Below are 19,798 nucleotides of genomic sequence, written 5' to 3'. Positions count from 1 at the left end.
ATACAAGCAGAATCTATCCCTCTGTGTACAACTTAAAGAAAGCAGACACTTTACACAAAGACCAGCTAGATTTGTCCCCGTCCTGACACATACGTTGTTACACTGCACATACAAGTGCCAAACTTGAAATCTCACAGATCCAGAAGAATACTCTTTACATTAGCACCGAACTCAGGCCCTCATTACAACTTTGGCGGTGTTTACAGAAGACCGCGAAGCCGCGTGCGCCAGTATACCGCCAGTGCTGGCGGTATTTCTGGCTCCCTATTTGGACTTTTCCACTGGGCCAGCAGACAGTAACAGTGTTACCGTCCGCTGGCCCAGTGGAAAAGTCACATCAACATTGCTGCCGACTCGAAATAGAGCCAGCGGCAATGCTGATGTGCAGCGGGTGCAGTAGCACCCATCACGCATTTCACTGCCCGAAATTTGGGCAGTGAAATGCACAATGGGGCTATGCCTGGGGGGCCCTGCACTGCCCAAGCCAAGTGCATGGGCAGTGCAGGGGCCCCCCCAAGCCTCCCTTACCGCCTGCCTTTCCATGGCAGTGTTTACCGCCGTGGCCAGGCTGGCGGTCAGGGACTCATAATCCCCAGGGCAGCGGTGCTTGCACCGCTGCCCTGGGGATTATGACCACCAGGCGGAAGCCTGCCAGTATAGTGGAGGGGCCGGCGGTATGGCCGTGGCTATTGCGCCACGGTCATAATAGCTGGCGGAACACCGCCAGCCTGTTGGCGGTGTTACCGCCAGCGTCGTAATTAGGCCCTCAGTCCCTACAGCCACAGAGGCAAACATCTGTCAATGAAGTGTGAAGTGTAAAGTGTCTTCCATAAACTCTAGGTCTTTAGGGTCATTGAGAATTGAACTCAAGGGGATATCAGGATGTGTGCAAATGGTATTGCTTCCACTCCACCCCTTCCATTTCAAGCTCCCTCTTCTGCGCATGGCTCCATATGATGAACACATCAAGAGCGAGAAGGAAGCTGTCACTGTCACTCTGAAAGTGCAAGAGCACACTCACTCTGCAAGTGCAAAATCAGTATCTGCAAAGTCCTTATGACAACTCATGAACACTGTAGTGATATAAGTGTTAGACTGGACACTGGGGTGCTATGTTATGTTATCTGGCATTTATATGGCGTGCAATTGCCACAGTGTGGTATCTAACAGTTTGGAGTAATTACAGCTGGACCGACATGCTTGGTTCCAGACGTTTGTTGCTAAGGTGTGACCTTTTGTGGGAAGAGTTGAGTTGAAGTCTGGAAAGTCCGAATATAGGGTCTGGTCGGGTTGTGGCAAATGCAACACTACTCAAATGTAAAGGGTATGTAACAGCTAGATCCTGCTTCATGCAGTTTTATTTTACATAAAAGTTGAGGAGTTCTTGTTTGAAAGGGGTATTCTCCAGTTTTGCATTGTGATTCACTACTTTCGTGGATTATGGTTCCTTAGGTATCACTTGGGGCCCAAAACTTCGAAGAGCCAAGCTTTCACGGCCTTCACAAAAGTGAGGTGGTTTTCTGGTTTATTTGGATGGGAGTTGCCATGAGGAATACCCTTTAAGTGATTGTATTGGAACATGGCACCTCAGCTACAGGAGTGTACTGAATCAATCAATCAGGGAATTTGTAAAGTGCACTACTCACCCGTGAGGGTCTCAAGGTGCTGCAGTGGAGGGGGGGGGGGGGGGGGGTCAGGGAAGAGTGCCACTGCTCGAACAGCCATGGCTTCAGATGTCTCCTGAAGGTAAGGAGGTCCTTGGTCTGACGCAGGTGGGTGGGAAGAGTGTTCCACGTCTTGGCAGCGAGGTGCGAGAACGATCTGCCGCTGGTGGTTGTTCTGCGGATGCGTGGGACTGTGGGGAGGGCAAGGTCGGCGAAGCAAAGCTGTGTGGTTGGGGTGTAGGAGAGCCATCTGTTGAGGTATTCTGGTCCGGTGTTGAGCAGTGCCTTGTGAGCGTGGATGAGGAGTTTGAAGGCGATTCTCTTGTTGAAGGGGAGCCAATGTAGGTCTCTCAGGTGGGCTGTGATGTGGCAGTGGCAGGGGATGTCCAGGATGAGGCGTGCGGAGGCGTTCTGGATGCGTTGCAGTCTTTTCTGGAGTTTGGCCGGGGTTCCTGTGCATAGAGGGCATTGCCGTAGTCCAGCTTGCTGCTTACGATGGCTTAGGTGACTGTTCTTCTGGTTTCAGTGGGGATCCATTTGTAGATCTTCTGAAGCATGCGAAGGGTGATGAAGCAGGAGGAGGAGATGGCGTAGACTTGCTGGGTCATATATAGCGAAGAGTCTAGGATGAATCCCAGGTTGCATGTGTGGTCGGTGGGTGTCAGTGCGGTTCCCAGTGTGGCAGGCCACCAGGAGTCGTCCGATGCGGAGGGGGTGGAGCCGAAGATGAGGACCTCAGTCTTGTCTGAATTCAGTTTCAGGCAGCTGTTCTTCATGCATTCGGCGATGGCCTTCATTCCTCCATGGAGGTTGGTCTTGGCGGTGTCCATGGTGAGGGAGAGGATCAGCTGGGTGTCATTGGCGTATGAGATGATGTTGAGGTTGTGAGATTGGGCGATGTTAGCGAGCGGAGCCATGTAGACTTAGAAGAGGGTCAGGCTGTGGGACAAACCCAGGGACATGCCGCAGATGATTTTGGTGGCTTCAGAGCGGAATGGAGGGAGGCGGACTCTGCGAGTTCTGCCGGTGAGAAAGGAGGTGATCCAGTCCAGGGCTTTATTTGTGGATTCCTGCGTCGCTGAGGCGTGTGCGTAGGGTGTGGTGGCAGATGGTGTTGAACGTGGCGGAGAGGTCCAGGAGGATGAGGGCCGCGGTTTCGCAGTTCTCCCTTGTGGTTCTGATGTCGTCTGTGGCGGCGATGAGAACAGTTTTGGTGCTGTGGTTGCTGCGGAATCCGGATTGGGATGGGCCCAGAGGGTTGTTCTCCTCGAGGAAACAGGTCAGTGTTTTGTTGACAATTTTCTCTATGACTTTTGCTGGGAGTGAGAGCAGGGAGATGGACCGGAAGTTCTTGAGGTCCTTTGGGTCCGCCTTGGGTTTCTTGAGGAGGGCGTTGATCTTGGCGTGTTTCCAGCTCTCCGGGAAGGTGGCGGATTCGAAGGAACTGTTGATGATCTTCCGGAGTTGGGGTGCGATGACGGAGCTTGCTTTGTTGAAGATGTGGTGAGAGCAGGGGTCGGATGGTGAGCCGGAATGGATGGTGTTCATGATTTCGATGGTGTCGTTGTCGTGGGTCCAGGAGAGCAGGAGGCTGGTGGGTGGTGAGTCTGTGGTTGACAGGGGGAGAAGGGAGGGGGTCGGAATACTGAAGCTGTCATGGATGTCTGCGAACTTGCGGTAGAAGGAGGTGGCTAGGGAGTTGCAGAGGTCTTGTGATGGCGGGATGTCGTGGACGTTGGAGCCGGGGTTGGAGAATTCCTTCACGATGTTGAAGAGCTCTTTGTGGCTGTGTGCGTTGTTGTCGATGCGTTCTTTGAATGCAGTTCTCTTGGCGGTTCGGATGAGTTGGTGGGTCTGCGGATGGTGTTCTTGAAGGCTGTGTGGTTGTCCAGTGTCAGATCTTGGCGCCACTTCTTTTCGAGTCTTCAGCATGTTTGCTTAGATTCTTGGCGGTTGGCATTTGACAAGGCCTTACTATTGGTGTGTCTGTTGGAAGGATTTTCCATCGGGGCGACAGTGTTGGCACAGTCGTCGATCCATTGCCTGAGATTGCGGGCTGCTGTGTCAGTGGTGTCGATGGATGGGTTCCGGGAGAGGGTAGTGATCAGCTGGTCTTCGGTGACCTTGTTACATCTGCGGTGGGGAATCCATTGCGGGGGATGGTGTGTTGTGGGTTTCTCGAAGGAGAAGTGGATGTGGCTGAAGGAAACGTGTTTGCTGGCGGAGAAAATGGGGTCGAGCGTGTGTCCTGCAGAGTGGGTGGGTGTCGTGACGAGCTGTTTGAGGTCGAGGTTGGAGAGGTTGTCGAGCAGGGTGGTCGAGTTGTTATCGTTGGTGTTCTCGAGGTGGAAGTTCAGGTCCCCAAGGAGTATGTAGTCTGTGGATGCGAGAGCGTGCGTGCTGATGACGTCAGTGATGGAGTCGCTAAACTGTTATTGGGGGACGGGGAGGTCTGTAAACGAGGGTCCCTCGGAGGGTGGTGTTTGGGTCGGTGTGGATCTGGAAGTGCAGGTGTTCAGCGGTGCCGAGGGTGTCTTTGGTGCTGGTCGTGATCCTGAGGGTGTTCTTGTGGACGATGGCGATGCCTTCTCCTGGTTTGTTGGAGCAGTCCCTGCGGGTGACCTTGTAGCCGTCCAGGGTGGCTATGGCGATGTCGGACGCTGAGGAGGGGTTCATCCAGGTCTCGGTCAGGAAGGCGACGTTAGGGGAAGCTGAGTCGAGTAGGTTCTAAACATCTGCAGCGTGTTTGTGGACGGAGTGGGTGTTGAGTAGGATGCATCTGAGATGATTGTGTCCTGCCTTGGTGGGTCGTTGGCATGGAGGCTGGTGAAGGTGCAGTTCCGGCAGGAGAAGGGTCCGCAGGTGAGCTGCGAGGTGGCTTGATGGCAGGTGGGTGAGCGGCTGATGTTGAGGGCTTGGAGGAGGGTGGCGTTGTAGCAGAGACGGGTGGAGCGGTGGTTGGGGGTGTGGGGGTGAGAGCCACGCGTTCTGGATCTGGGAGCGGTCCAGGCGCGGACGGGCGCGGACGGGCGCAGACAGGCTTGTCTTTGGCGCACCAGCGGCTGTCATTAAGTTGGGGGGGAGGGGGAGAAGAGGACAGATGGAAATCGGGAGAGGGGGCGAAAACGGCACAAAAAAAGGGGGCAGGGCCGCGGGGGCAGTAGCGGCGGGAGTCCAGCGCAAGAGAGAGGAGGAGGGAGAGTGAAAGAGAGAGAGTGGAGGGGAAAGTGAAGAAGTAAAGCAAAAGTCAAAAGGAGCACAGTGGAGAGCGATCAGCAAAAAGGGGCACAAGAGGCAAACACGGACGAGAGAGCACACAGAGAGCGAAGCACAGAAAAGGAGGAGAAAGGCAGAGGGCAGCCTGGTAGGAAAGCAGAGCCCTCCCACTAGACACCAGGGATGAGGCGCAGGCACAAGCCTGCGGGTGGAGGAGGGCCTCGAACTCCTGACAGGGGAACGAGGGCTCTACTTAACAGGTGGAGCTACGGGAGGCAGAGCAGTTCACTGACCAGGTCAGTGGTCACCACCAGGTGGTGGGTCTCGAATTTTGTCAGAATTTTGGTCCTATTGTATGCAGACCTTAAAGTGTTATACATAGTGTTATGAACACAATCAGGTTACATACAATCCATGCCAGCAAAGAAAGCAATTTGATAAGGTATGGTTTGGCAACCGACGATTCTACACTTGGTGGAAATGGACCAGCTGAAACTTCCCATTGAGACTGAGACCATAAATAAAGTTAGGTTTGTTCATATAACTACTATATGTGTGTGAAAAATTAGGTAAATTTTGGTAAGGCAGGATTTTAAAGTCGCCTTATTCATTGGTTCAAAGGACGTTTTCATGAATCCCACCAAGTACTAGATTTAGGTTCCACTGAGGTGCTGGAATCCCATGCAAGGGATGCAGTCTTTTACCTCCTTATAGGAACCATTTAATTACTGGAACTTAAACTTTTCGTTGCACACATTTGGTATATGCCACAATGGCTGATAAGTGTACTCTTACTCACGCATAACTCAGTTCTGCTTCGAACAAGTATGTTAAGAGGGAATTACAGTGTCATTAGACACCCCACCTCACCATTTTTTGTACACCAGTTGAACGAAAACAACCCCACCCCCTTTAATTTATAATATTCCTTCCTAACGGTGTCCTTGCTTCTCTAATTAAAGTCAAACATTTATATGGCAGATCCAGATTTATAAACTCAAGCCCCTAGTTGCAGAATTTGTGGGTCCGGGTTAAATACACCCTACCCCCATATTGTAAGCAGATATTTGGGTTCCAGGAGTTAACACTGTGGCAAGGCTACTGCCTGGGTGCAAGTACCATATGTGACAGGTCCACCTTGTGGTACTAACATCAGTGTCATTTTCAATATTTTGAATGCATTTATTACAGTCTTCATGAGTAGTAGTACAGGAGCAAATGTGTCCACAAATATCCAGCATCAAAGTATGTACAGCGCACCTCCCCACCCCCGGACTTTGGGTGGTGATGCCTCGAAGCAAAGTTTTGGCACGCTGTATTTTTGTGTGTTGCGAACAGATTCATATTTCAGTTTGACCATACGTTGAAAAACAAAATCTATTATTTCTTGTTTTAACTTCCATCCATGTCAGGCCTATCTGGCTGCACATTGTTTACACCTGACAGATGATGTACATTTAATAATAAGCATTTCAGAGTGCCCTTTTCCATGTCTCCTCTGCTCTGATAGGGGAATTGAAAACTGCTTTCCTTGCTGTAGGAAATTGGCTCTGTATATACTATCTCAAAGTGAGAGATAATGTGCACAGAGTCCAAGGGTACCCCCTTAGAGGTTGATAGTGGCAAAATTAGATAATGCTAATGCTCTATTTTGTGGTAGTGTGGTCGAGCAGTAGGCTTGTCAGAGGGTAGTGTTAAGCATTTGTTGTACACACACAGGCAATAAATGAGGAACACACACTCAAAGACTTAACTCCAGGCCAATAGTTTTTATATAGAAAAATATATTTTCTTAATTTATTTTAGAACCACAAGATTCAAGATTTGAATTAAATACATAAAATGCAAGGTACTCCACACAGGTAAGTAAGGAACTTTGAATTAAAGCAGTAGTACACACAGTATAGGTTACATTGGCAATAAGCTATTTTAAAAGTGAACACTGTGCAAAAGTTTACAGATCCTGGGGGAGGTAAGTTTGGTTAGTTTTTGCAGGTAAGTAAAGCAATTACACAGTCAGTCTCCTGGGCATAGGCAGCCCATCGTTGGGGGTTCAAGGCAAACCCAAAGTCACTGCACCAGCAACACAGGGCCGGTTAGGTGCAGAGGCCAAATGCGGGCCCAAAACACATAGGCGCCTATAGAGAACAGGGGTGCTCCGGTTCCAGTCTGCTGGCAGGTAAGTACCTACGTCCTCGGGGAGCAGAACAGGGGGGGGTTTGTAGAGCACGGGGGCACACAAACAGGCATACAAAACACACCCTCAGTGGCACAAGGGTGGCCTGTTGCAGTGTGCAAAGTTGGTGTCGGTTTTGCTATAGAAAGCAATGGAGGGACCCTGGGGCACAGGGGGGCTTCTCGGGCCAACCACCGACTGGGCTAGGAAGAGGGCCGCCTACTGGTCACTCCTGCACTGGAGGTTGGTTCCTTTCGGTCCTGGGGGCTGCGGGTGCAGTGCTTGGTCCAGCCGTCGGGTTCTTTGTTACCAGGCAGTCGCGGTCAGTGGGAGCTTCTGGATCCTCTCTGCAGGTGTCGCTGTGGGGGGCCAGCGGGGTCGTCTCAGGTTACTCACGACTTCACAGTCACCTGCGAGTCCTCTCTTTCGTTGGGTGCAGAGTGTGAAGTCTCACGCTTCCGGCGGGAAGAGTGAGTTCTTTAAAAGTTGTTTCAAAGTTGCAAAAATGTTGCTGTTGGTGAACAGTGCCGCTGTTCTCAGGAGTTTCTTGGTCCTTTGGTTCAGGGCAGTCCTCTGAGTCCTCAGAGGTCGCTGGTCCCTGTCGGATGCGTCGCTGTGCAGGTTCTTGAGTCTGGAGACAGGCCGGTAGGGCTGGGGCCAAGTCAGTTGTCGTCTCCGTCGTCTCTGCTGGGCTTTCAGGTCAGCAGTCCTTCTTTGTGTAGGTTGCAGGAATCTGATTTCCTGGGTTCATGGTTGTCCCTAAATACTGAATTTAGGGGTGTGTTTAGGTCAGGAGGGCAGTAGCCAATGACTACTGTCCTGGAGGGTGGCTACACCCTCTTTGTGCCTCCTCTCTGAGGGTAGGGAGGCACATCCCTAATCCTATTGGGGGAATCCTCCAAACTCAAGATGGAGGATTTTTCAAGGCAGGGTCACCTCAGCTCAGGACACCTTAGGGGCTGTCCTAACTGGTGGGTGACTCCTTATTTTTCTCATCCCTGCCTTTCCGCCAAAAATGGGGGCAGTGGCCGGAGGGGCGGGCATCTCCACAAGCTGGGATGTCCTGGGGTGCTGTAACAAAAGACATGAGACTTTGAGGCTCACCGCCAGGTGTTACAGTTCCTGCAGGGGGAGGTGGGAAGCATCTCCGCCCAGTACAAGCTTTGTTCCTGGCCACAGAGTGACAAAGGCACTCACCCCATGTGGCCAGAAACTCGTCTGGTTGTGGCAGGATGGCAGAAACTGGTCAGCCCAGCACTAGGAGTCGGACTGGTATTCAGGGGGCATCTCTAAGATGCCCTCTGGGTGTATTTTACAATAAATCCCACACTGGCATCAGTGTGCATTTATTGTGCTGAGAAGTTTGCTACCAAACTTCCCAGATTTCAGTGCAGCCATTATGGAACTGTGGAGTTCATGTTTGACCAACTCCTAGACCATATACTCTTTATAGCAACCCTGCACTTGCAATGTCTAAGGTTTTGCTTAGACACTGTAGGGGCATAGTGCTCATGCACATATGCCCTAACCTGTGGTATAGTGAAACCCTGCATTAGGGCTGTAAGGCCTGCTAGAGGGGTGACTTACTTATGCCACAGGCAGTGTGAGGTGGGCATGGCACTCTAAGGGGAGTGCCATGTGGAATTAGTCATTTTCTCCCCACCAGCACACACAAGCTGTGAGGCAGTGTGCATGTGCTGAGTGAGGGGTCCCAAGGGTGGCATAAGACATGCTGCAGCCCTTAGAGACATTCCTTGGCAACAGGGCCCCTGGTACCAGGGGTACCATTTACAAGGGACTTATCTTTGTGCCAGGGCTGTGCCAACTGTGGGAACAAAGGTACAGTTTAGGGAAAGAACACTGGTGCTGGGGCCTGGTTAGCAGGGTCCCAGCACACTTTCACTCATAACTGGCACCAACAAAAGGCAAAAAGTCAGGGGGGTAACCATGCCTAGGAGGCATTTCCTTACACTTGCTTGTTGAGATAAAATGTTGTTGTGTCATCTGTTAACATCTGCACTACCACATTTTGTATTGGTCTCTGAAAAGCTTTTAACGCTACACGTTTGTTTAGCTTCAAATAATTTGTCTCTTACTTGTTATGCATCTGTTATGACGACAGCCTGAGGTGTAGGTAATTGAAATGCACCCCCTCAACCCTTTTTCATGTTGGTTAAACTGTAGCTGTCGGCTCCCCCCAAAAAAGAAAAACTAAAAACGGTTTTAAAGAAAGAATTCAACAGGAAGGGGCAGGGGTACAACGATGGACTTTTTTTTTTTTAAATAAGTACTATTGTAATAGCGTGAAGGGAGGAGTAAGGGTGCATTGGATGAGCTGGGAAGGATGCAGGGGTGTGAAGAAGCAGCAGCACTTGGGGGGGGGGGGAGAAAAAAATGTGCACTTCTATGGAATGCAGAAAGAAAATGAAAAGGTAGTTCCCTAGTGTAGCGCATGGAAGGATACAAGTCATCCAATCAAAAGAGTGGTAAAGAAGCTATGCTCCAGGGAAGGGGCACAACCAATAAGTGGGAAAGCCATCAAATAAGATGCAATATGAGATTGACAAGAAAGCCAACTCATGGTATGCAATGGCCTGGCCCAAAGCCCACTATAATTGTTGATAGTGTACAACAAGTGGATGAAAAATGCCTGTAGGCGACACCTAAATAAAGTTGTGGCAGCCTCATACTACATTCTAGAAATGTAATACATATTGGTTCTGCAGAATATAGTGCGAGATATGGAAAGCAGCATATGATCCCTTGTCTGAGCAATCAAGAGGACACACTCGAAGACTACAAAACTACAGGCTGTCACAACTTCTGGGAAACTTGCTCAATATAGCCTTATTGCCCACGTAGCAGGCTATACCAGTCATTAAAGGCCTTCTCCAGCGTTAAAGGCAGAGCTTAAGGCGAGGGCCCTTAACAAGACAGTGGGCTGTTAATAGCCGATATAGCCTGCTACGGAGGGCTAAAAGTCTATTAGAACATTCTGCCCCTAGAGGGCAGAATGTTCTAATTAGTACACCAAAGCCTCATGGAGTCTGAGAGGGTTGAAATCCCCTCCGCTTCATGAGGCCTTTGTTCGCAGCTGCTGCTGTGAACAAGGAGCACTGGAATGTTGAGGCTCCATGCTTTTACCAGCCATTACAAGCCCGGAGCTACTCCACTTTTTCCAATGGAGCGCTCAACAGTCCAATGTTCTAATATAGCCTTAGAGCCCACCGTAGTAGGCTATATCGGCCATTAAAAGCCCGCTCCAGCATTCAGCGAGGGCCTTTGACAAGGGAGCGGACAACTAATTGCCAGTATAACCCAGCTATGAAGGGCTATAAGGCTATTAGAGCATTCTGTCAATAGAGGGCAGAATGTTCTAACAAATAATACAAAGTCCTCACGGAGCCCGAGAGGATTAAAATCCCCTCAGGCTCCGTGAGGCCTTTCACATTGGAATGTTGATGTTCTGGGCTTTTACCAGCCAGTGAAAGCCCGGAACACTCCATTGTCTTCAATGGAACGCCCAACATTCCAATGTTCTAATATAGCCTTAGAACCCGCCGTAGCGGGCTCTACTGGCTATTAAAGGCCCGCTCCCGCGTTAAATGCCCGAGGCGAGGGCATTTAACAAGGGAAAGGGCCTTTACAAAATGGGTGACAAGGTGGGGAAGCTCTTGGCCTGTCTGGTGCATAGAGAGGAGGGCAACAATGGGTGGCTGCAGTCAAGACTCCTACAAGAGAAATGACCAAAGCCCTGGCGGCGATTGCACAGGACTTTGCTGCCTACCTGAAGGGTCTACACCAAACCCGTACTGAAGGAGTTGGAAAAAGCATCAGGGACTTTGTGGTGGACCTCCCAACCCCTATGTTAGGGAGAGGTGCAAGAGACGGGTTAGAAGCTGAGATTACAGCAATGGAAATCAAGGAGGCTATAGACCAAATTAAGGGGTGGAAATCTTAACATCCCAATGGCCCACCCGCCGAGTTTTTCACCCATTTTGTATACCCTACTGTGTTGAGCCTGGAATTTTGCCTTTGCTTTTTTGTTGGGTGTGTGCCCAGTTTGCCTTCTATCCCTCATTCTCATGGGCAAGTTCTGGGGGCTGTTGCCTACTCTCCTTCCTAGGTTGCCAATGCGGCCTCCATGTTTCCCACGCTCCTTTCTCTTTCTTTCTTTTTGCATGGCACATGCACAATTAACTGGCCCTTTACAACTGCTTTAAATGCCTCCCCGAGGATCATGGAGTCAATCATCTCCTTGTAGTTTGTGAAGTTCTCACAGATTCAGTCACAAGCTTTCAGTGACCCAGTCTGCCAGTTCCCAAGGATCAAGTTTCCATTCTTCCATTGGTCTTGAGGTAGATGTGGTCAAGTATGTAATTATGGGGGAGTGGTCAGATATACCTCTTGGCAAAAAGGCAGTGCGAGTGAATTGTCCAAATTGGAGGATTGGAACTAGCAGGTAATCCCAGCTTGGACATGAAATTCAGTGCGTTAGTAGCATAGGGGTGTTCCACCCTCCGCAAACTGACCAGCCATAACACAGCTAGGAATTGGGACAAGCAGAGGTCTCTCCCCTGTAGCTGTCACACTATCTATTTCAACCTTCATTGTTCGATTTAGTCCCCCCCGCAACCCCTCCACCATGAGCAGGAGGGTCTCCAGTAGTACCACTATCAGTCTCAGTCCATCTAGTCCCAATGACTGCAGGACTGGTAGTAGGTAGCAGGATGCCAGCTCTAGATCCTCCTTATTCCACGTCCTCAGATCGCCACCCAGCATCCATGGTCATCTGTCCAAGTTTGGGTTACCTGTATTGGGGGTTGGGGGGTCTGCGCACCAGGATTCCCACCCCGCTGGCCCCCCTAGAATACCTTGCGTGGGTCAGCAGTTTGTACTTGCACCAGCTCATGAACCCACAAAAGTTACCCGCCAGGTGGGTTTCTTGTAGGAGAATTATATTTGGGTCCTGTCTGGCCAAGTATTTTTTTCAAACTATACCCCTCTTGAGCTTGTTGTTATCCCGGTCTCTGAAATTGAGAAGCTGCACCACCACCGGCCAGGGCAGTGCACCTGTCGCCAGGGGTCGACATGGCACCCAATGAGCCTGTTCTTCAGTAAATAGGTTTGGAGGCCCAGCCTCCAAGTACTGTCGATTTTATCCATTCCTCTAGGTACAGCTCCATACTGGAGTTCTCTGCCCGCTCCAGGAGTGCCACCAATCACACGTTATTCCATTGTGATCATTTTGTGAACTGGTTGATCATGTCTTGCATAGCACACAGCTTATCAGCCTCCGATATCGCTGGTCGCAGTTGGGTAATTGAAGATTAAGCGTCAGACACTGGTGGTCCACGAGCAGAACTTTCAGGTCAATAGCGACTGCAACAATATTGTTTTCCAGCACCATTTTTGTGTCTCCCATTGCTTCCAATATCGTTGCAGTGTGGCCTCTAGTCCGCCGTCGCCCACCATACAGGCATCGTTGCCTCTCCCCAATCTGGACAGGTGGGGGTCCACAGTCAGCTCTATTTTCTGGATCTTTGTGGCTACCACAAAGGACTCCGCTCTGTTCCCTTGACTATTCCAGCTAGCACCACCTGGATGGTGTCATCAGGGCTGCTGTTGCAAGGGTTGCCACCTGCCTCCCAGGGTGCCAATCCCAAATGACTGCCCCATTGCCAGCCCCATCAAGAGTCCGCAGCCTCCCGCCCCCCACACAGGCTCGAGAACCCTCAGCTCACCTCCGTCTGCCTCCACCTCTTGCCGTCTCGGATTAGTTCTCCAATGTAGTCATGTAGAGTGGCAGGCTCCCCTCACTGCCACTCAAGGAAGTATCTCTTATTGGGGTGGCCCTGGTGATGCCAACCACGCAGGCCACACCCTCATCCCAGACCGGGCCATTGCTGCAGATTTCCAGGGGTAGGTGATGGGCAGGAACCACCGGTTCCAAGTGCTGCCTGACTGTGCTACAGGAGCAGGTCTCCTGGAGCTCTCAGGCCACTGTTCTGATGTTCCCCACTACAGGGGGAGGGGGTCTCCTCTGTTGGTTTTAGCTCCTGCAGGGCAGCACCAGCTTCTCTGCAGATGCTACTTCAGATGGCATCTTGGCTCCATCTTAGAACTGCTGCAACCACACTGCCAAAACCTTGCCTTGTGGCACTGTGCTGCTCACCGCTCCCACTCCCGCAGTCTAGGGGGCCTTGAGGGCCACTCACCATGCCCGGGCCGAGGCACAGGAGAACTGTCTGTGCGGTCCAGCCACCGGAGCTCTACTCCGTTGTGACCGCTCCATGCAAGGAAGTCACGTACCCTAGCAACAGAATTTTGAGAGCTCACAAGCCCCAGCTAATCTCACAATCCAAAAGAGCAATTTACAGGGTCGATGTAACAGATTTGGAAACACACATCCAGAGATGGAAGATGATTTTTTACTTGCCTCACAACATGTAAAATGGCCAATATTTGCACTTTCAGCTAGAACTTGGTGGGGTGGAGAAAGGCATATGTTGCGGTGGATTGACAGTAGCCACAGCTGTTGAGCGGTGTGACAGAGGAGGTGAGGTTAGTTGTGAATAGGGAAAGGACAACTCTTGTGCTACATGTTTCAGTTAAAAATGCAATAAATACATTTAAACCCTAAAACATGTTTGACAATTCAGCATCCTCTCCGAGACCAACTACAAGGTGGAACTTACTAGTTTATAGGTAACAACTGTCTAAACAACTGTATCTTCATGTACAGATAGCAGATGTGGGAAAAAAGCTGAGAAATTCCAGTGACTGCAGAATTAGACTGTTAGACTGAGCTTTGATCTAAACATTTGGAAACAGATTAAACACACACTAAAATTGCTACAGTGGCGTACAAATAACAGTGCATTTCAACAATATGTGCACATGCACAGTCCCTTTGGAGCCACGCTTATCAACACTCACAGAGGGGGACCTAAACTACCCCCTGGAGGCACTGCCAATCCTAGTTTTAAGCAATCAAGCATAAAGAAGGAGAATGCGGTGTCAAAGAGCTCATTATCTGAAAATCACTAGATCCAAAAAATAAAAGGACCACACTAACTACATTTAGTTTAGAAACAGCTGAAACCCCACAATGTTAAAACTGACTTCTAATCTATAAAACTGTCCAAAAGCCCTTGCACTGCCCCCACAGCTGCGCTCTCATTTGTCCATTTTAAATGTTTCTTAAGTGTTATCGCCTCTTTGCTTGTATGATTATCTTACCGTCAGGACTGTAGCAGAACACTCTGAAGTGACTATAGGTTCCTTACCTTAGAATTTCCCCCAGCCGTCAGTCTGGATCTGGAGATTTTTCTTTGAGCAGTACCCCTGCCTGCAGTCAGGTGGTGTCAGTCAACTCCGCGTCGGTCGTTGGCATCGTGATCGCCGATCGTATATAGGCATCAACCCACCGACGTCAGTTTTATTTCACGATTTTCCACGCCAGAAGCGCGGAGCCATGAAGAACACTGACCATGGTGCGCCAGAACTATGGTCCTGAAAGGGAAGTCCCTGTCCCTAGAAATCAGTTCGCAGACTGGTGAGGATGGGTGGGTCGGTAAGGAATCTGGAACTAAAATATGCCTCTACCAGATAATTAGTTACCGAAGGTAAGTAACTTGTTCATCTGATAAAGACTTCTAGCTTCAGATTTCTTACCTTAGAATAGATGCCCAAGCACTACCATCCCCGTAAGTGGGTCTGCGAACCAAGATCATACTATGAAGTCCTGCAGGACTGAATGGGCAAAGTATTGAGTGTCCAGACAGCAGTGTTTGGTAAATGTGTGCAAGGATACTCATGTTGCTGCCTGGCAGATGTCCAGGACTGGAACTCCAAGTGCTAACGCAGTGGTGGCAGCAGTTGCTCAAACCCTCTAGGGGTTGCTTTTAAGGCAATGCGTAGCACATTTTAATGCAGAAAATGACCCATCTAGAGATGGTTCTCTTCTGCACTGCCCGACCATTCTTCGCACTCACATACCCTACAAAGAGTTGAACATCCACCCAGAACTCTGATACGATCAAGATAGAAGGCCAACGCTCTTTTTGGGTCCAAGTGAACTTCTCCTCTTCCTTAGAAGGATGTGGGGGCACGTACAAAGTAGGCAGGGTGATGGATTGGCCTACATGAACGAGCGTGACCACTTTAGGTAAAATGAAGCCTTGGTACGAAGCACCACCTTGTTAGGATGGATGGAGATGAAAGGTGGTTTCGAGGAAAGAGCCTGCAGCACGCTCACTCACTCTACGAGCGGAGGTGATGGTTACAAGGAAGGCCGTCTTCAAAGTAAGAAGCCGAAATGGGCAACTGTGAAGTGGCTCAAAGGGAGCGCACATCAGAAAAGTAAGAACTAAGTTCAAATCCCATTGGGGAATTATTAACGGAGAAGGAGGAAAGAGATGGGTAAGACCCTTTAGAAATCTTCCAACAATGGGAGATTTGAAAAAAGAGGGTTGTTTAGGTAATCAGAGGAAAGCCTAGATAGCAGACAAATAACCCTTGAGGGTGCCAAGAGCAGAACCCTGCTAGGCCAGAGAAAGAACAAACAAAAGAACCTCAGAAAGAGGGGCAGGAAAGGGGTCAATAGACTTGTCTGTACACCAGGCCACAAATTTGTTCTAATGACAGGCATATACCATTTTGGTGGAGGGACGCCTGGCTAACAACATTATATTGCAGACTTCGGGAGGAAGGTCAAACGCTGTCAACTGCCACCGCTCAATCTCCACACAAGGAGGCGGACACTGGACAGGTTTGTCTGGAGAACCGCCCCCTGCTGCTGCGACAGAAGATCCTCCTAAAGAGGCAGACTGAGTGGAGGATCGATGGCCAGGCTCAAGAGCTTAGGATACCAGACTCTTCATGCCCACAAGAATTACTTGGGCCCGGTCTTTCTTGATCTTCTTGCGAACTCTGGGCACAAGTGGTACTGGCAGAAAGGAAGCCTGAGTTCTACACGAGACAAAAAGGGTAGCTGAACAACTGCCGCCTTGGAAACTCCAGAGCGCAAAACAGCTGACATCACATGTTTCCTGTGGAGGCAAACACATCTAACCAAGGCTCTCCCCACCGCTGAAAGAGAGCTTGCGCCAACTCCGGATGGAGACGCCATGCGTGATCGACCAGACACTGACGTCTAAGTTTGCCGCTCTGGTGTTCAGAGAGCCCGCCAGATGATGAACCACCAGGAATATAACCTGATGTTCCAGCCATGTCCAGAGGCGCAGAGCCTCCTAACAAACGGTCCACGACCCCACCCCACTTGTTGCAGTACCATATGGCGGTGTTGTTGTCTTTGAACATATGCACCACTTTCCCTTTGAGAGGGGCAAGGATTGCTTTCAATGCTAGCCTGATCGCCCTGAGCTCCAAAAGACTGATGTGGAGCTCAGACTCCGCTGGAGACCAGACGCCTCTGATCTCTGCTTTTCCCATGTGGCTGCCCCATCCCAGGAGTGACAAATCTGTCAGCACTGTCAGATCTGGTTGGGGAAGGGAGAGTAATCTGCCTCTGACCTAATCCCCGTTCAAAAGCCACCACTGCAGATCTTGCGCAGTCCCCACCGAGATCTGAACCATGTCGGGGAAATTCCCCTGATGCTGCGCCCATTGGAACTTCAGGTCCCACTGCAGAGCCTGCATATGCCATATGCCATGTGTCACCAGCAGGATGCAGGAAGCCATGAGGCCCAGCAGCCTCAGTGTCATTCTCACCGAAATCCAGGATAGAGGCCGAACATCGATTTCATAGCCTGAATATCCTAGGCTCACCGCTCCGTAGGATAGGCCCAACACTGTATTGTGTACAGAACAGGTCCGATGAAAGGGAGCATCTGAGAGGGAGTCAGGTGTGACTTCTGCAAACTTATAGTGAAACCCAGCGAGAATGCAGGTGGTTGCCGTAGTCTGGAGGTGGGAGATGACAGCCTGGGGCGAGCCTGCCTTCAACGGCCAATTGTCGAGGTAGGGGAAGACTGAAACCCCTCACGTGAGAAGATGAGCTGCGACCACCATCATCACTTTGGTGAACACCAGAGGGGCGCTAGTAAGGTCAAAGGGGAGCAGGGTAAATTGAAAATGCTTGTGACCTACCAAAAACTGCAAGTAATGTCTGTGGGCAGGCAGGACGGGGATATGGAAAAATGCATCCTGCAAGTCCAATGCTACCATCCAGTCTGCTGGGTCCAGGGCAGGAAGGACCTGAGACAGAGTGAGAATTCTGAACGTCTCCTTTTTGAGAAAGGGATTGAGGGACTGGAGGTCTCGGATAGGGTGGAAGCCGTTGTCCTTTTTGGGCACCAAGAAGTAGCGGGAATAACAACCACAACCTACTTCAGACACACGGACCCTCTCTATGGCTCCCCTGGCCAAGTGGAGAAGTACCAAGTGATCCTCCGTCATCCGATCGTAGGATGGTGGCATGGATGGAGGGGTAGCATCAAAGGGGAGGGAGTACCCCCTTCGGACTATTTGCAAAACCCACCTGTCTGACATAACGGTGTGTCAGCGGATCAGGTGGTGGCGAATCCTGCCTCCAACTGGTCCCTGGTGGTGGAGCGTTAGACTAGGAAGATTTGGAGGCTGCGGCTGGAAAGAGGGATTGTCTGGCTAGACAGCTGTCTCCTTGACCCAGGCGGATGCTGGATCTCACATCCCTGGTCACGCAGACCCTGGGCAGCATGCGCAGCACAGTAGTTGGCGGGGAATGGGTGTGGCTGGGCACCCTTTTCGTGGCAGACTGAGGGGGGGCGAGTGGCAGCTGTGAGGCCTAGGGACCAGGCCGTAGCCTGGGACTCCTTAAAGCACTCGAGAGCCAAGTCTGCTTTGTCTCCGAAAAGAGACAGGTGCCATCAAAGGGCATGGCCATCAGAGTGGATTGGACATCCCCTGAAAAATCACATGTCCTCAACCAAGCGTGGCGCCTCAAGACCACTGTCGAAGCAACCGAGTCAGTCGCATCCAGCCCACATCAAATTGTGAACTCCCATCAGCAACAGCTTGGTAGAGAATGGCCTGGACCTCCTCCGGCACCTGTGGCAGCACTTGCACAACAGTGTCCCATAAATTGTGGGTATAACAGCCCAAAAGGCATGCGGTGTTCACAGACCGCAATGCCAGGCTGGAGGAAGAAAATAGCTTTTCCCCAAGGTGACCCAGCCTCTTGGATTCCCTATCCGGGGGTGGGGAAGGGAATGCACCATGGGATGGTGAGGCTTGGATAACCAAGCTCTCAGGGGTATGGTGGTGGGTGAAGAAAGCCAGGTCGTTAGCGTAGGCCTGTGGCATCGAGCTATTGTCCTGCTCACAGGAGCCCTTGTGATGGGTTTGGACCAGGTCCCCAGCAGGACATCAATGAGGTGTTCAATGAAGGGCAAAAGGGGTTTTTACGTGGAAGTCCCAGGCTGAAGCATCACATTCAGGAGGTTAGTCCTGACAGCCACGGAAGGCAATTCAAGGCCCAAGAACTCTGCTGCTCGTTACACCACCAAAGAATAAAATGCCCCCTCCTCCGCAGCCACAGTAGGAGAAAGCATGCCAGCGTCAGGGGAGGTGTCCAGACCACTGGCTTCAGCCAGTTCCTAAGCCTACTCCACAGGGTCTTCAAGCTGGTATTCTAAAGGGTCCAGCGACCCCTCCATACTCTCACCAAACTAGTACCCACAAGAATAAGGGTCAAGATCCGTTCTAGGGAGCTATTTCACCGGCGAAGTTGGAATTGGCGTGGAACGTCGCTGGTCTGGCTCCGTGTCAGGCTCGACAATGCCCGATGGCCCGGGTTGCGTCAGGAGCATTGACGCCAGAACTGTTGTCGGGGAAGGTCGCAATGGTACAACCGACGCCAGGTCGGATCCTGAACGAATCCATGGGTATCCAATGGAGCTGAGGCTGAAGTTGCTGGTGTGGAACCTGTGGGGGTCCCTGCCGACCCTGCATGGCTCGAGGGTACTCTGGCAGGGGTGGCCTGCCCAGAGATGAGGTGCATGGCCTCGTAGAATTCCTTTAATTAGGCAGGGGTGGCTCGTGGAAACTCAGGGAGGCACGGAGCCGACTCAGAAGTAAGCACCGAGGACAGAAGCCTAAAGCGACGACGCTCCTTGTCCCATGTTGCATCATCCGACCGAAATGGTCCAACTGAAGCTTGTGCTTCTTCAACTTCTTTTTATGCTTAATGATGCAGAACCGGGCTGCGAGTAGCTTTAGGGACCGCTCTCTCAAAGCCTTCAGGTTCAGGATCTGGCACTTGGTCGCACTCCAAACACCACAGACACACAAGGTGCAAATCCGTCACTGACATCTTCCCGTGACAGATGTCACAAGGTTTGAAGCCGGTCTTCTGTGACAACATCCTTAACACACCAAGAAGTCAAAAAGCTCCAACAGAAAGTTGAAAGTCCAGTCAAACTGTAGTGACTGTAGGGGTAGCTCTCTTCAGATCTGCACGTAGGCTGGTGGTGAAAGAAAAGAACTGATGTCAGTGCGCTTGGGTGGTGCCTATATAGGGCCCACAACTTCATATCCAGCGGCCACGATGCCAACGACAGATGTGGAGTCGACGTTGGCACCTGAAGGTGCACAGGAGTACTGCTTGAAGAAAAATCTCTGGATCCAGACTGACGCCTGGGGGAAATTCTAAGGTAAGGAATTGGCAACTAGAAGTCTCTATCAGATATGCTTCTTTTCAAATGGCAATGCTTAAGGAACGCAGCTAAGAAGGTTAGTA

The 19,798-nt window shown here is 50.8% G+C and overlaps 1 protein-coding gene across 1 annotated transcript in view; it reads right to left on the bottom strand.

Moving 5' to 3' along the window:
* BCR (BCR activator of RhoGEF and GTPase) overlaps nt 1-19,798 on the bottom strand; it is a 356,931-nt gene that overhangs the window by 8,083 nt on the left and 329,050 nt on the right. The gene's annotated exons all lie outside the window — the stretch shown is intronic.

This window comes from Pleurodeles waltl, chromosome 11 (assembly GCF_031143425.1).
Source record: "Pleurodeles waltl isolate 20211129_DDA chromosome 11, aPleWal1.hap1.20221129, whole genome shotgun sequence".
Lineage (NCBI taxonomy): Eukaryota > Metazoa > Chordata > Amphibia > Caudata > Salamandridae > Pleurodeles > Pleurodeles waltl.
This window is presented reverse-complemented; position numbering and strand designations above follow the sequence as displayed.